The 16,910-nt window shown below is 42.8% G+C and overlaps 1 long non-coding RNA gene across 1 annotated transcript; it reads left to right on the forward strand.

Moving 5' to 3' along the window:
* Positions 1-512: 512 nt before the first annotated feature.
* Positions 513-16,686, forward strand: LOC126409040 (uncharacterized). Its single transcript, XR_007571997.1, has 3 exons — positions 513-740; positions 3,681-3,768; positions 15,816-16,686. It is a non-coding gene; the product is annotated as an uncharacterized LOC126409040 (long non-coding RNA).
* Positions 16,687-16,910: the final 224 nt, after the last annotated feature.

Raw genomic sequence — 16,910 nt, forward strand, 5'->3', positions numbered from 1 at the left:
AAATAAAATAAAGCTTTTGTGGCTTTATGATTTCTAAGTGATACCATTTGAGCTCTGATCAAAAGGTTAGAGAAGTATGTGTTTTTGTAGAATATTAATATGAAGTTTGTGCTCCTGTCACACTGACTGTGTAGGAGTATAAGGAGCAGAGCTTATTAAAAAATAATAATAAAAAAGAAAGAAAGCAGAGGACACCCACAGAGCTCATATTTTCCAAAATCTAAAAGTTTTAAAATGTCTAATTAATTTCTAAAAAAAAACCCAACTATTACTATCATAACACCATGCGCGTCCCTGCTCTTTTTGCGCAACATTTTACGCACGCCTCTGTCTCTCACTAATGTGGGCTAACTGGGGGAATAAAGTCCCAAATGAAACGCACCTGCATTCATTTTCAAATTGGCTTTAATGATTTCAGATTCCCGCCTCTCTCTGTCTCCCTCTGCCGCCCTCCCTCTCTCTGAGGCGGAGTTTATCCCCTCTGCTCACCGTGTGGACTCTCTGCACTTGTCAGTCGCAGCTTGCGTGTGTGAGGGAGAGGACACATGCAAGTCTATTGAGGCGTAGGACACTTTGTAGCTCCAATAATACTCTGCTATTTCTTTTTTTTTAATTTGCACTATTCCCTTTAATCGGGTGCGATCAGACCACAGGCTCTGATTAAACGGAAAATCCGAGGCGGGATTTGAAATTGCTGGAGGATATCGACTGTAGTGGAGTGGAGTTAGCCTGATGTGCAAGTAAGTGGGATGCTGGCTTTATATGACTGGTGCAGCTGATGTGGGAATATCCTTAAATTCTAAATAAGAGGTATGTTGTGGGTGTTTCATCACACTGGTTGTGGTTTTCACAGAAATTGAAACCACAGCTGTGGCATTAATTGAGGCTGTTCTGTGGGAACTTTGCGCGTCTCCTAGGCCTGATGCGGTGGAATAATGGCTCTAATGTATCAGTGTGGAGCCACAGTGTTGACCAATGGCAATCTGGACTCCTAAAATTGCCTTTCTGTATTTCTAAATGGTTTTAAGGGTTGTAAAAAGACGAGGTTGGGCCTTTGGCTGCATGCACTTGTGATGCTTGGCGAAACAAGATGCTGCTTTGGCACCAAAGAAGTCATGGTGATGTTGGTACAGCATGTTGAGATGTGGTGGTGGTGATGCCAGTGAGGCAAAGTTGATGGTGATGGAGATAATAGTGTGTGTGTGTGTGTGTGTGTGTGTGTGTGTGTGTGTGTGTGTGTGTGTGTGTGTGTGTGTGTGTGTGTGTAACTAGTCATGGGAGCGAACACAGCCTGCGTGGTTAACTTTATTTCACCTCAATTTCATGATGTATAAAAGCTGATCATGCTGAGCAGCTTTGTTGCTGCTCTTTCTCTTTATCTATCTCTCCTCCAGTGTGTGTGTGTGTGTGTGTGTGTGTGTGTGTGTGTGAGGGGCTCTCAGTGCAATGTGACCACAGGCAGGCTCTCTCTCTCTCTCCTCTCTCCTCTCTCCTCTCCTCTCTCTGTTTGTACCGGAGAGGCGGCCCCTTTAAGAGACGATGGGTTAGTTTGTGTNTCTCTCTCTCTCTCTCTCTCTCTCTCCTCTCTCCTCTCTCCTCTCCTCTCTCTGTTTGTACCGGAGAGGCGGCCCCTTCCTCTCCTCTCTCTGTTTGTACCGGAGAGGCGGCCCCTTTAAGAGACGATGGGTTAGTTTGTGTCTTTGGTTATCTAGCTGTATGAGTTTTAATTTCATAAAGCTAGAGAACCGAAAGTACGAACTGACGCCGAGCACTTCGGATCCGGGGGCTTCCTCCCTCTCGTTTCGGCATGGAGGAGAAGGAGGAGGAGATGATGCCGGGGCGGCGGGCAGCAGCAGCAGCAGCAGCAGCAGCGGGAGGAAGAAGCAGGAGGGACGGATGCTGAGGGAGGCTGCACGCCGCGGCTGCCGATGAGGAGGAGTGATGGTGTTGGGGAGGGGGAAGAGGGGGGACTCCGCTGAGCCTCGAAAGCGTGATTTTAGTGCTGGTTGTCCACCTCTTCTGGACAGGTGCTGGCACGTTCAGTGGAGCCACCTGCGTGTCTGTGAGGGCGTGAATGTTGCTGCTTCGTGTTTTGGGCATCGCGGTGCTGATGCTGGGGCCTGTTGAGAATCAATAGGCTTGAACTTTAGGACACAAGCTGGTGGTGCATGTGGGAAAACATACTTAAAAAACACAGCGCGTACTGTTGTGCAGTTGTCATAACTGTGTGGGTGCTATAACATTAATATCTGGAGGGGTTAGAGACAGAAATAGTTAAAGGACTCGTGCGATTGGTCCATCCAGGGCTCACGTGACGGTGTTGGCAGCAGCAGCAGCGTCAGATCGCTTTTAAGATCTCACATGTTGGTGATTTTTGCAGGCCTGGAAGTTGCCTTCATTTGAGCCAATAATTACTCTGCAGAGCTGCATCCAGTGCATGTGCAGACTCCCTGACTCCTCTGACACTGAGTGTTTTTCCTTTATGAGTGGTGTAGGCTATAAGTGATGTCCCCTGGCTGTAATTTACTTGACATTAGGAGTGTGATGTATAATTGGATGCACATGCACATCACTTGATGCAAGATGAAGCCTTATTAGAGCCTGAACAGAGAGGATAGGTCTGGACTACTGTGTGCTAACATGCCTGTTAACAACACCGCTTTTGCATCATTTCACCATCAGCTAGTTTGGGTCTTTGCTCCCCAACCAGAACCTGCAGGGTAACAACACATCAAAATCACACTGCATCAATCGTTTAGAGCAAAAGAGTCTGCACACGATCATCTTCAGCCCGTTTCGAACATGCTTTCATCACTGAATCCGAGTCAGACATGGCAGATACGCTCAAATTTGTGTTTTCGCCGGGTGGATTATTTTTGTGTTTGCCTGCTAGATAAGAACAAAATAGGACATCGGCTCCGAGTTTGATCTATTCTTAGAGCGGAATCAGCAAGCCTTGGAGATGACTGAATATCCCTGAAGTCCCAGCATGCTCTATTTAGACCATGACTGACAATATTTGATGTGCACCGTTAAACAAGAGAGCTCGGATCATGTGTGACTGTGTGTGTGAAGTTTGCAAATGAGAGCAGGTATGCAGTTTGAGCCAGTATGCACGATTTGACCTCCACGTCCTCCATCTTGTCGTGACACAAAGCAAATCACGGATTAAAATATTGTGATTGTGTAATCTCTGTCTTTCTGTTTAATTCCACGGTCACAGCAGCAGTGATTTGTAGAATTTATACACCACTTTATTTTGTATACAACATTTTTCCTGTTCAATCTTGGATGTTAGTAGCATAGCAACTGAGACGGAGCACACTCTATGCTATGCTTTGTGGTATAGTTTCCAACTTAGTGTTGCTTTTCCATCACATTTTGCAATTTTGGCTTTCCGCTAACACTTTTATCAAGCTTGACTTATTGTTCATGCAACAGAAAATATATTTAACCTCGGAAAGAAGCAAAATAATGAGAAGTGCGTGGGTGAAAAACACCCGGCAAGTTTGGTGGAGTGCTGTTAGCTGCAAGGTCAACAACGCTGCATTTATTTCCCCCCTTTATATTTCCCTCCACTGCCTCGCAAGCCACTTATTTATTCCTGAAATGTGTGGCTTTATTAAAAATGAGAGCTCCAGCGGTGATTTCACACATTCTCTTGTCTTTTGTCTTAAAAGGAAAATGCCGACAACGTCAGCCCTGAAGTTTGCATCAACTTTCAGTGAAGACAGAGTGCCACCAGACAAGATGAGGAGCAGCTTGCAGGTAAATATTTTAAGTAAAAACACATGCATGTAGGAAAGTGGTTCAGCTGCTACTTCCACATGAGCAACAGTCCATGATGCTGCCAAATGCACCAGCAGTTTGCTCATTCTGCCTTTCATATTTTGGATATAACCACGAGTCCACGGTGTTAAGAGGCAGGTTCAGGTCAAACCTTAAGATGCTGGAGGCTTGAAGATAGTTTCGTGTTGAGTGAACGATGGTGCAGCGATGTTGGTTGATTGTTGTCCATGTTTTGTAGAGCTGTGAGGATGCTTGTGTGTGTGTGGGTGTGAAAAAGACAGGCTGAGCCGGAATTTTGAAATAGTGAGGATTTTGTGTCTTGCATCAAGAATGATTTTTAAAGTGCGCAGCCCTGTAGTAACCCTCCCCGTCTTATTCAAAAGAAAAGGGGCATTAAGAGGGACATTTACTGCCGCTTTTATTTGCGCACAGTGTAAATGTCAGTTTTATATCATTCATGTATATATCAGAATACATACATACAGTGTGGAGCTGCAGTAGCCTACAGCAACAGAGTGTAAACGGTGTGATTTGAGCGAGTGAAGTAAGACCTCCATGTTGAATTCCATCATTCCTTTGAAGTATTAACATTTTTTACATTGCACATCACCTCCCCCCCATCCTCCTCACACACACACACACACACACACACACACACACACCTCTCTCTTTCATTCACATACATTCAGCGTTTTATCCCTTTAAACACTATGATCCTATTTGTCAGGTAGAGTGTGTGGTAGGTGCAGGGGAGGTGGCCGTGTAATCTTTGCTGCGGTTCTTTATCCCGTTAGGAGAGCGCGGGCAAGGTTTGGACCTGCTCATGTGGAAAGAGCGTTTGGGTGGCTCTGTCCTTTTCGGCCCTAATGCCTTGACGAGCCACCCTCCCCTTGTCCAGAGTCTCCTGATTACTGTGGGCAAAGTATGCATAAAGGTATAGCACATGCATAATTTAGCAACGGTAACGTTGAGTCAAAACGCTTGAGAATACCGTTAAATTGCAAAGGAAAGCTACTGTGGTGAGATACTTATGTTTCACCCGCACATTAAAATTAAAATCCCCAAATTTAAGGCTTCTAAGAAATAAAAACCCGAGCCCGGAAGATGTTATTTCAGTTCGATCGAGAGAGAAGCATTCCCAGCTTTAAGGCTGTCAGTACGTTCCCTCCAATTCCTCCTTTAATAGTCGAGCATTAGGAATTAAACAATAAGTACATATTGTTAGCAAGGTCAAATCTTCATGGTTCCACAACCTTGAGGCTCAATATAAAGCTCAGTTATTCAAATTTAGTGTGGAGTTCTTTGAGTCGCCCAGATTTTCCCAAGCTTTATATTAGCATATGCAAGGGCCGGCCTGTGCTGCTGTTTTCTAAAGTGGATGTAAATTATAACCTCAGTATTATACAGGCTGATAGGAGATAAATCTCTGCAGTAATGCATTGCAGCGAATGGGGAGGTGGGGTGGGGAGGGGGTGCTGTGGAGGGGGGTTGAAGTGCGTGTGTGTGTGTGCGTGTGTGTGAGGTACTGTACAATAGCCGGTGGCAGATGGAGTACAGACTAGCAAAGCACTTGCTAATAGTCATGCTAAACTCTCTTTTCACTGGGTTTAGTTTCTTCAGATTTTTTTGCCACATCTCTAGAAAAAAAAGGAGAAATTTTAAGAGGCAGAGACAGAGAGACAGAAATTTAAGACGGTTGCGATGTTGGTTTAATAGTTTTGCAAGTGTGCACACACCGTTTTAAAACAAATATTAACACAGGGAGATTACTAAGTCGAAATTTGCACTTGTGCGGTCCAAAAGGCTGAGGGGCTTCAGGCCTCACGAGCAGAGTGGAGATCTCTTTGGAATCCCTATGCAAACTAGGGCTTGAATAATGAGATGTATTTATGAAGGGCTGGGAAGGGGGTCCTGCTTTTGAAAGCCAGTAGGCCGGAGCCTGAATGGGATGGAAGGAGGAGGAGGGTGTGTGGTGGGGGGAGTAGTCAGACAAGGGGGAACGGGGTGGTGTGTGTAGAGGGGGTACAGGGGGCCCCCAGCAGCCCAGGCCTGGGCCGAGGCAGCTGTGAAAAGGGGTCCCGTCTTTTTCCCACGCCCAGCAAGACGCGAAACACTGCCGCAGCTCGCTAGGGTCAAGTCCCATCGCTAATATATACACACGCATACATACACACATAGAGGGAGAGATGTGTGTGTAAAAGTTGTGCAAATTAACAAGCTGTCTGGGAAGCTCTGTGACATGAGGGGGGGGACACCTGCTATCCTCCCAGAATGCTTTGCACTCTCATCAGGGGCCACTGGGCTTGATGGGACAACAATTAGGTCATAACTTCAACTTGAACTTAAAATTTTGTCGAGGAATGAAAAGAGGCTGGATATGATTTTTTTTTTTTTTTTGTGAAATTAGAAATGGCTTACATCGTGCATTCTGTTCTTGTTACATTTAAAAACAATCACTTTTAAAATAGTGTCATTTGTTGATTTTTTAAAACATACTAACTGTTTATTTTTTATGCTTTGATGGCTTATTTGGTGAAATCATGCGATATATTTTACCTCTGTAATTGCTGACGAGTCCTCTCACTCAGTCTGTGGACACAAACTTGGCCTTGTGCTTGATCCGAGACCCTAACTGTCAACTTGGCATTGTCTGCCCGCACACACTCACACGCACACACACACAGCTTGCTTCAAGGACACACAAAAGAAAAATTTAAACATGAAATGGAGGAGGGTTGGAGGAAGATATGGCAACTCTGGAGGAATGTTTTTGGAGCTGAACTCTCAGTGTGACCTTCTGTCCTTCTCTAAATAAGCAGCTGAAAGACGACGGCGATGTTTCAGAGTCGGAGAATACTGATCACCATCTCTTTTATCAGAAAAAAAACGAGTGCTTTTTGCAACAATAACCAGCACGCAAACAAAAAGCAAAGCAAAGCGTCACACAGTTATTTAGTTTATTTGCTGCTTTGCTTTTCTTTGCGTTTTGCTCGTCCCAGTTCATTTAATCGCAGCTTCGTCTCTCAAGCAGCTTTTCTGAAATGCCGTCCAGCTGCTCTTTTGCTGCCTTCCCCATGAAGCTGGTGTCACACCCATTCCTTCCCTCTATCTCTCTCCAGATACTGGCACACCAATCAAATCGGTGCAGCACTCCGTTCCCTCCCCGCTGCACCAGACCTACACAGAGCGGTGTCACACTAATTCAGGTCCCTCTGCCTGCCTGAGCTCCTTGCTTTAATTCCACCCTGTGAAAGACTGCTACCTCTTTGACTACATTAGCAAGCATCCTCTCTTCTTTCTCTCCCTTTCTCCTGCCTGTCCCTCCATCTCTATCTCCTTCTCCCCTCCTCGTTATCATCTTCCCTCCTATTCAGATGAGTTTCAAATAGAGAGGGGGACCCTTCTAATTAGCTCTGTAAAGATGCTTTGTCGTGGCCAGTGTGGCCACCAGTGTGTGCATTGAGAGGGGATGTGTGACAGCTAGTGTTAGCATTGAGAAAGTGTGTATGGGCCCTTAATGAGGTTTGTTAGCTGAGTGTGTATCCTGCTGTTTGAATGCACCCTCGGCAGCCTTTGAAGGAACAGAGATGAAGAGAGCGCGGAGGAGAGAGGAGTCTTTCAGCGTGGCAGGTTGCAGAATGCAGATGATGCATTATGCTCAGTGTGGTTTCCATTTGAGCCGCAGATGAGAGGAGAATAACGCTTTACTTGCGTGTTGTCCGTGTAAACTGTGGGAAATAAACGGGGGTCATCGTGCTCATCAGAAGCTGGAGGGGATTTTCCTTAGCCTCCGAAATTTGTGTTAACTCCAGTGAAACCTCTGTGGGTTTGTTCTCAACAGATTAGTGATGTCATGATTCTGGAATTTCTAACGTTGATACAACACCTTAAAAAATATCGTTACTCGATACCATTTTCACATTCCTGTCTCCTAGAACTCATTAAAATGTTGATACTGAACGCATCAGCAAAATGTTTACTGACAATGTATTTCCATGGGCGGTTCATGAGACAGTGGGCCCCTGGGCACAGACATGCAAAAGGCCTCACCACCATTCCTACATAGGAGCAAGACACACAGGCTATATAGTTGTTTAGCCTCTTTTGGTTGTTGTTGTTTCGCATCTCTTTGTAGTCATTACACATCTGCGTCTCTGTGACTTCATGTCCCTTTGTTTTGGTGTTTTTATAGTTATTTTTTCTGTGGTTATTTTGCCCCTTTTGTGTTACGTTGTGTCTCTTTGTGGTTGTTTTGCCCCTGTCCATAGTTGTTGCAAGTCTCTTTGTGTGTCTTTGCAGCTGTTTTTCATCTCTTTATAATAATTTGTGTCTCTTTGTAGTCCTTTGTGGTTATCTTGAGTCTCTTCCTGGTCAATACATGTCTCTTTGAGGGACATTTTGCGGGTGGAAGCCAGGTGGGCCTTAGGCTAGACCCTATTCAGTGATCCCTCTGTGCATATGTCAGTTGTTGTCCACCAAAATAAGCCATCTTGCAGCACAGTATCCACCCGTAGTGACAGCATTATTTTTTTTTTTTTACCTATTTTTTAATCAACATTTAACTGAAATCACAATCTTTACCTAACCTTTACCAAAGTGCTTTTGTCACCTAAGACAGGAGTTTTAAGTTCTGGTTTCAAGGTCTTGCACTTTGTATGCCTGCCATCCTCCCCAAACACCTCCTTCTGGGGGCTACACTCATTTCCTGAAAGAAACGTTATTACGTTGCCACAACAACGTAATTAAAAGGATTTTAGTAATGTACAAATGTAATTTCTAGGAGACAGGGTTGCATTTCTAATATCACAGGGAAAATTTGACCTTGAGGGCATGAAATTTAAAATTTTTACTAAACAATAAATACAACCCCAATTTGAAGTATTTGACATGTCAATTTTTTCCCAATACACAATTTTCCAATGCAGCTATTCATATAAAACCAGACATTGGTATTAACTCCATTAAACTACACTGATAAAGAAATTTTAACATTTAAATCGATATAAAGTCCTGCGTAAAGAAACTAATCTCTCACAGTGTTTAGACGGAATTTCAAGCCTATTCTTCCACACAGTTTTAAATATTTCAGGGGTGCCATTAATAAATCTTGACAAAAAAATTAGATTTTCAAAACCTTAACAATTACTGTCCTCATTTACGCTTACTGAGTGTTGCTAATATTCAAGTGAATATGTGTCGTGAAGGGTTTGCAGATCATTGTATTCTGTATTTATTTACGTTTTACAAAGTGTCCCAACTTTTTTGGCTATAACAGGAAAGCAACTTTAGCAGAAAACAGCAGAATGACTGTGGTAAACAACATTTAAAGAAAGCGACAAAGTGCAGCTGGTACCGGTGTATCAATAATGCGGAAAATGAGTACTGAAACCATTTCAAGTGTTCAAAATCAAGATGTATAGATTTGCTTTTGACAACATTACAACAGATGCTAAGGTAGAGAACCTGGATGCTGTTTTCTTTGAAATATTAGCTCAAAACATATCCACTGCTTAAGCATGAAAGAAGGGCACATTTTTGGAGACTCAGTTAACAGTTTTCTGATGAACGGGTGGCCGGGTGCAGAGAGAGAGAGTCATTCAGCTCATCATTTGTGGTTATGAGTCAAAGCCAGCTCACTAAAGAAGAGCAGGGGGCCTGGCAGAAATCATTATTGTACAGCTTCAGTATGAGGAAACCTAAAACTTATTAGCTTGGATGGATTACTGAACGAGCCTACTGGCACGAGCCCAGGAACCCAAACTGTCAGGGGGGCCCAGGCTTTCACCTGCAAAATGTCACATTAACACGTAATGAGTATGAAGAGACTTGAAATGACCACAAAGAGATGCAAAGGAACTGCAAAGAGACACAAAATAACTACAAAAACAGGTGAGACAACCACAAAGAGACACATATTGACTACAAAGAGACACAAAACAATCACAAGGAGATGCAAAATGACTTCAAGGCGACAGAATGACCGAGAAAAGATACTAAATTACTTCAAAGGAGATCCAAAACAACCACAAGGAGACACAAAATGACAAAAAAAAGACACAATATTTCCCCAAAGAGACGCCAAACCAACACTGGTCTGTCTGCCTTCCTCCTGTGTAGGAGAGGTGGTGGGGCCCTTTGCATATCTGTGCCCAGTGGCCTGTTGTTTCATAATCCGCCCATGCTTGCTAGGTATTTTTCATGTCTAAAAAATCCAGACTCACATGTTGTGACAGCACACGGATTATGTAGATGGTGGTTAAATAAACAGGTGATCAACTGTGAACAGTGCGAGGAAACATTATTTTAAGATGTAGACAAAATGCAGAGGACAGCTGGTGGTGGTGCTGGAGATTAGAGATGGCTGGAAACAGATGAGAGCCAGAGGTGGAGGGAGAGAAAGAGAAAAAAAAATAGGTTGAGAAATGAGGGATTGTATGGAGCCAAAGAGCCGACCTGCTGGGCCTGCCTGCTGCCTCAGAGATTGTAAACTGTCACTCAGGATGCAGACAGACAAGCAAGACAGACATCATTTCCCCATATTACCTTCTACTACTGAAACTGTCGTCCGTGCAGCCCCTTCTGCTCCCCTTCTTTCCCCATCCTTCGCTCCACTTCCAGGTGATTTTTCTCTCTGTGCACATGCATGAATATGAACTGCCTAATCTATTTCCTCTATCTCTGCTCTCGCACTACTTTCTCTGGGTCGCTCTCTTCTTCTTTTTTTTCTCCGTTGATGAAATGAGTCAGCTTGCAGTATACTCTCCCCTCTCTCATTGTTCGATGGTTCGTTGCCTCTCCATAGGAGGCAGAGAGTGTTTGGGCTCTTTCCCCTGTTTTACCAGTTTACCAGTGTAATCCTTTACACCGGCACAATGAGCTCTCACTCCAGCCACAGGATTCTATTAGACTCCCAGAGAGACACAAGATCTCCATAAACATTTTCCAGCTACCCCTACAGCCCCCCTCCTCCCCTCGCCACCTATACCGCCTCATGGCGTCAAACAAACTGATAGCTTCCTTTATATATTTTAAGCAGAACCCCCTCTTTGTTTAGCCAGAGGAGATTTTGCCTGTCTGGAGAAGGAAGGTGGAATAAAAGCTTATACGCTTACATTACCAACGGCTTGTTAACGCTGTCAGCTTCACTCCCAAACTGACTCCCAAAACAGTGTTCCTTTACAACCGCAGAGTATATAACAAGCAACTGCGAACAAGCAAATGCTTGTTATACGGTCTTTGGAGGAACGCTTAAGATGTTTTTAAAAAAAATGCTGAAGTCATTGGAGGATGCGATTCCTGCTCCGTGCTGCAAACATGATGCCATTAAAGGCTGCAGATAAACTCCCCAATCTGTCATTTCATTCACAGACAGTGTATCAAACCTCACAACCGGGGTGTGTGCTTCAGTGAAACCTTTGAAATGTACAAAATACATGTTGGTGTTTCATTTCAAATCGTGCTTCATCCTTAAGAGGAAAAGTTGTTCACGATTGTGGAGCTGCTGGCGTAAGAAAATACTGCTGCTTTTACAAACTGTTGCCAATACATCACTCTCTTCATCCCTGCGTGTCAGTCAGCACAACATGCACCAAGCTTTTTTCTTTTTTAGATTTATTTTTTGGCAGACAGGAAACTGTGAAAGAGAGAGGGGTATGACGTGCAAAAAAAAGGTCACTGGTGGAAATCAAACCAAGAACATTGCAGGTATGTGAAGCAAGCATTGAAACTGGTGCTCAGGGTTATTTTGTAAAATAGGCAGCAACATCTCACAGCAGTGAGGCTGCAACTAATGGTTATTTTTACTGTCTATTAATCTGTTGGTTATTTTCATGATTAATTGATTAGTTGTTTGGTCTATAAAATGTCTAGAAAATCTTGATCAATGTCTCCCAAAGCCTGAAATGACATCCTCAAATGTCTTGTCATGTCTACAACCCAAATATATTCGGTTTATTGTCACAGAGAATGAAGAAACCAGAAAATATTCACATTTAAGGAGCTGAAATCAGAATTTCTTTTTCATTTATTTCTTTAAAAATTCCTCAAACTGATTAATGGACTATTGAATGAGTTTGCGATTAATTTAATAGTTGACAATTAATCAAAAATTGAATAATCATTGTAGCTCTAACCAACAGATCACTGATGTGGATGGTGTAGAGATGCTCTGACATCCTCAAGTTTTATATGATGATAGAAACTATTTACTATTTTTTTATATGGTCTGTGGTCTTCATCTGTTTCTAGAAAATGCTCACTTAAAAGTATACTATGTAACATGGTCACATTAAAATGTCTAAAAACAACTACACCTATGGTATATATTTTGTTGAGCTGTATTGAATGAGTGTTTGTTGTCTGATTTGTCTTATTATGTGCATAAATTGCACTGACCAGAAGTAGCACTCCTAATTTTGTCGTACTTGTACAATGACAATAAAGGCTTTCTTCTACTTACATGATTCCAAATTTTCCAACAATGTTCAAACCCAGAGACATCTGTAATTTTATTCAAGGTAAAGACGCATTTTATCTGGTCGCCTGTCTGTGGCCTCATTCCTTTTCAGCCATCTAGTTGCTCTAAACAACACCAGATACATGAACGTAGGTTTCCAGGGAGACACAGGGGACACATCCCCTTCAATATATGCCCCCACCCCCAACAATAGAAACACTGAAGTAGCAGATGACTTCTATTCTGACTAAATTTAAGACATTTACACCAAACACTGAGATACAAATCCTTTTCATATGTGTCCTTTTCGTCGTATTAGGCTCTAACCTTGGGGCTCGCCAACTTATGAAAGTGGCTTAGTTTGTTCTGACTACAGTAGGAACCTTAGAATCTACTGGAAAAGCAGAAAACTGGCGATGACACTAAGACAAATCATAGAGAGACATTGTAGAGTTTGATCCGTGCAGGGTTATTTGCCACAAATAAGCACACCGAGATGTCCTGGGAAGCAAGTAACCAGACAAAGACAGGGAAACCTACACTCCTGACCAGAGGATATGAGGAGGAAGGATGTGAGGAAGGAGGATAGCAAGTTAATGTTACGTTAGAAACTTTGTTACATAAACTCGTCAGTGAACATGAGTCGTCATGGATTTTCATCGGCAATGGTGGTTTTGTAACAATGAAGACAAGGGCACCTCCTCTCCATAAAACAATGGACAACTGAACATATCTCACTACAGCAAATCTCGGCCAAACAAAACAATCAAATCATGGACTTTAATCAACGTTTCTCATATCTGACTCCAGTCTGGCGCTCAATCTGCAGATGAGCTAAACACTGCCCCGTCACTACAGTCATCTTCATATTACAAGCCAACCCCTGACCCATACTTCATCTTACACACCTAGACACTAGAAAAAACACACAGGACTTGTTGTTGCTGTAGCTCACATACGTGTGTCCTTCTGTACTCTTGAGTACATTTCTGTTCCTAGTTTGTTTATGACTGATTATTTGAATTATCATTTTATTTTCCCTCATTGGCTATTGGTAAGAATAAATTAATAAGAATAAAAACAAGGCGAATGTAAACCTCAGAAAAAGGGGGTGTTGGCGGGCTAAAAAACAATACCAAACACAAAAACAGCGAAGACAACAACTCCCATGATTCCACACGACTTCACAACATAATCAAAGTCCATCTCTTGTTACTGTTTTGATTGAGAGCCCGCCTGGTGGCAAATTACATACTGTATGTTTAAGATGCAGAGTCCATGTATATGGCTGAGGTGTGCTTCAATAAAAACTCTGTAGTTCACGTTCTTCATCTCAATTTTTAACTTTAGCAAAATGTATTAAAAACAATAAGCATGTGGAGGATGCTCTCCAGGCTGCACACACTGTACAAACCCATGTGTTGGTCTCATAGTTTGGAAACATAAATATCACGTATAATTCTTAATTTATATGGGTAATTATTTATTTACACTGTTTTTAATTTCCCAGTTATTAAAAAGACTTAAACCCAAAAATGATTAAACTGCAAATTATGTTCTTAAAGGAAAACTTTGTCGACATCTGTTTCATCAAATAAGATTAAGTTTTCAGTCTGCTCATCTCACTACAGTTATTTTTATTGCATCAAAATGTATGTAGTGGACTGATAAAGCAATTGAATATATTATTCTAGAAGGCAACCAAAAGTTGAATTTGTATTTGGTCGAATAATAATTTCTATAACAAAAATGTTGAGACTTGGCGTCAGTGTAACAATACGATATTGCCACACAAAAATGTCGGGATACTATACTGTATCCATTTTTCCTCCATCCCTAGTAAATATGCCGGTATAATATAATTACAATAAAATTCTTTATTGTCCACAAATATGGACATTTGCCTCCAGCTTCACCTGAACACATCATAATTAATTCACAATACATACAATAAATAACATAACATGCACAGTAGGTACAGACAACAATAACAGACATATTTCCAGTGTGAAGAAGTTATGAATTCTTCAAACAGGATCAGAGACAATTCTTTCCAGGAATTTAGTTCCACTTGCATTTTATTTTCACATCCCAGTTGTTTCTGCTCTTTCCCAATAATTTTACTGGACAATCTGTTTTTGTTCTTAGCCTTGGAGTGCTCGTAATTGTACACATATTGAAAGTTAAAACACTTTCAACAAGACTTTTGTGATCAGTCCTTAAAATGGTCTTGCTTATATTATATGAAAGAAACGGCTAATTTCCAACTGTTGTCCTTTTGGCTTAATGTTGAATTATCCCTCAGAAATAGTAAGATGAGCAACATGAGCCAAGAGAAAGCAGACGAAATCTAGACTGACCATATGTACTGCACAGGCTGATGATGACTATCTTGTTAATGTTAGAGTAATGATGATACTGAGTAGGCCTAGTGCTTAACGTTTGGTATTTAAGGATGTCTGATGCTGTTACGACGTGTTAGTGTCTGTTTTGTTCCTCAAGTCCAAAGCCATGGGTCACAGACAGGGCTCCTTTCTGCTCCCCTCCTCATACACAAACATATCCCTCTATCTCCTGTCCCGTCCCTCTCCTCCTGCCCACCATCCATCCTTCCCTCTCCTCCCATCTTGATAATGCAGCTCTTTTCTTTCTTGCTGGGTGGAGGGCTGCCCTGAACCAACATTGTCCCCTACGCCGGCTCTAGTGGGGGGCCCTATTGTGTGTGAAGGAATGGGGAGTTAACACCCATGTCTGAACCCTCTCAATGGGGGCATTGTGTCTGAATCTTCCTCCGGCTCACCCAATCTCACCCCACGTCACTCCCCTGCATAGGCCAAGCCAGGGGCTACTCTGGGCGCTCCCCCATTATATGATGAAAACATGCACATAACAGCCAACTCCCAAACAAACCATCCCATAACTGACCTCGGCCGCTTTAACCCGTTGCTTTCCATGTCCTATTAATTTTCCAGCAAACCACACTGGGCTGAATGTGTCTTTGCTGCTGTTTTTTTTTACAGAAATGGGGGCCAGTGGGTGCACGGTTACTGAAGGAGGCCCCTGCAATTCGTTTTTCTTATAGAAAAGAACAAAGCGACACATAAAGGACTATGTTGTATTAGCATGATAACAGGATTCAGAATGCTTTCAGAAAATTTCTCTGCAGTAAAGGAATCCATGCAAATTATTTGTTTTGAATCAAAACCGTCATCATGCTCGCTGTTTCATTTGTGTCAGTCATAAGACATGCAGAAATGACTAAACATAATGAATGTTAATAGCAAACAGTGTTATGCGTAATGATTTTAATGTGAATGATTTCCAGAAAAAAACATTTTAGAATATGAACAGAGATGGATGTGTCTGTTTCATACAGCATGCTGAGCATTTTTTATTTGTTTCTGTATAGCAGCGAGCGCCTTGGGGCAGGTTACAAAAGAGCAAGTTGGCGTTTTCTTCCCACATATTTTTAATCAAAGTGTTAGTGTTTACATTTGCATTTGCATTGAGCAGAGGGATGCTGAATGCCAAAGGTGAGATTTTGAAAAACACTCTATTTTCCCTTTTTCAGATGGAAACAAGGGTGGGTGGTTGGAAGGCTGGATAAAGGCTGGTAGATGACTGAACTCAGAGACCCGGCGCAGCTCATCATCATTGCCACGGGCTCTCGTCTTCCTCCTCTCCTCCTGTGGCCCCGTACCTCCATCCAGGGGTCCAGCAGAGCCAGCGAAGCCCAAGCGGGGAGCTAGTGAGTGGGCTGGGAAGGATGGAGAAGGTCCCCGAAGGCGAGAAGCACCTCTGGAGCTACCAGCATGCAGGAGAAATCAATACCAAACACAGAGCCTGCACAGCTCTGAGTGGGGTTTCCTGTGTTAGTCTGTGGCCTAGGGGCCCGCAGACCTCCAAAGGACAGGCCCTGCGTGGCCCTCTCAGCTGCAGCCCCGACTCCTTAGACTGGACCTCAGTCCCGAACTCCACTGGCTGTGTGTGGTTCTGCTGAAGGGGATCACTCCCCAAATAATACCCAGAATGCTGAGAGACCGCCAAGAGGGATATTCCTTTCTCTTGATTTTTTCTCCCCTTCATAAGATTGACATATCCCCCACCTTCTGCCTCTGGCTGTTTAAAAACCAGTTTGGGAGTTCTGCTTTTGACTGGCTCTCCATCCTCGACTCGCCCGTTGTTTATTCCCCAAACAGTTTTTACATTTGACAAAGAGACAGTACGATCTTTATTTTCTCCTCCACTCTTGGCTTGCTGTTACTATGGTGAGCTGTCTGTTAAAACCAGAAACACTGGCACATGAAGCATGATCTTTTTTTTTTTTTTTTACCTTCGTGATGCCTGTTATTCAATTCCAGACTGTTTAAAAACACTGAACAGCAAAGAGGGCAGAAGATCACAGAGCAAAGAGACCTTCCCACCTTGTAGTGGAGATGGTAAAAAGGCAAGTATCTCTCTTTAGCACTCCACATTTTCCACTCTGTGAACGACTCTCAGTGTGCTCTCATCACCTACCTAAAACAGTGTGCATGTGTGTGTGTAACTTTGCACCTTGCTTCGATCAGAGGGGATCATTTTAGGATGCTGATTACAGCTGTAAAAGATGTTACCAGGAAGTGTTTGGAAGTTAACAGGTTAACTAAGATGTTTTGAAAAGATGCCA

This window comes from Epinephelus moara, chromosome 21, assembly GCF_006386435.1.
Source record: "Epinephelus moara isolate mb chromosome 21, YSFRI_EMoa_1.0, whole genome shotgun sequence".
Lineage (NCBI taxonomy): Eukaryota > Metazoa > Chordata > Actinopteri > Perciformes > Serranidae > Epinephelus > Epinephelus moara.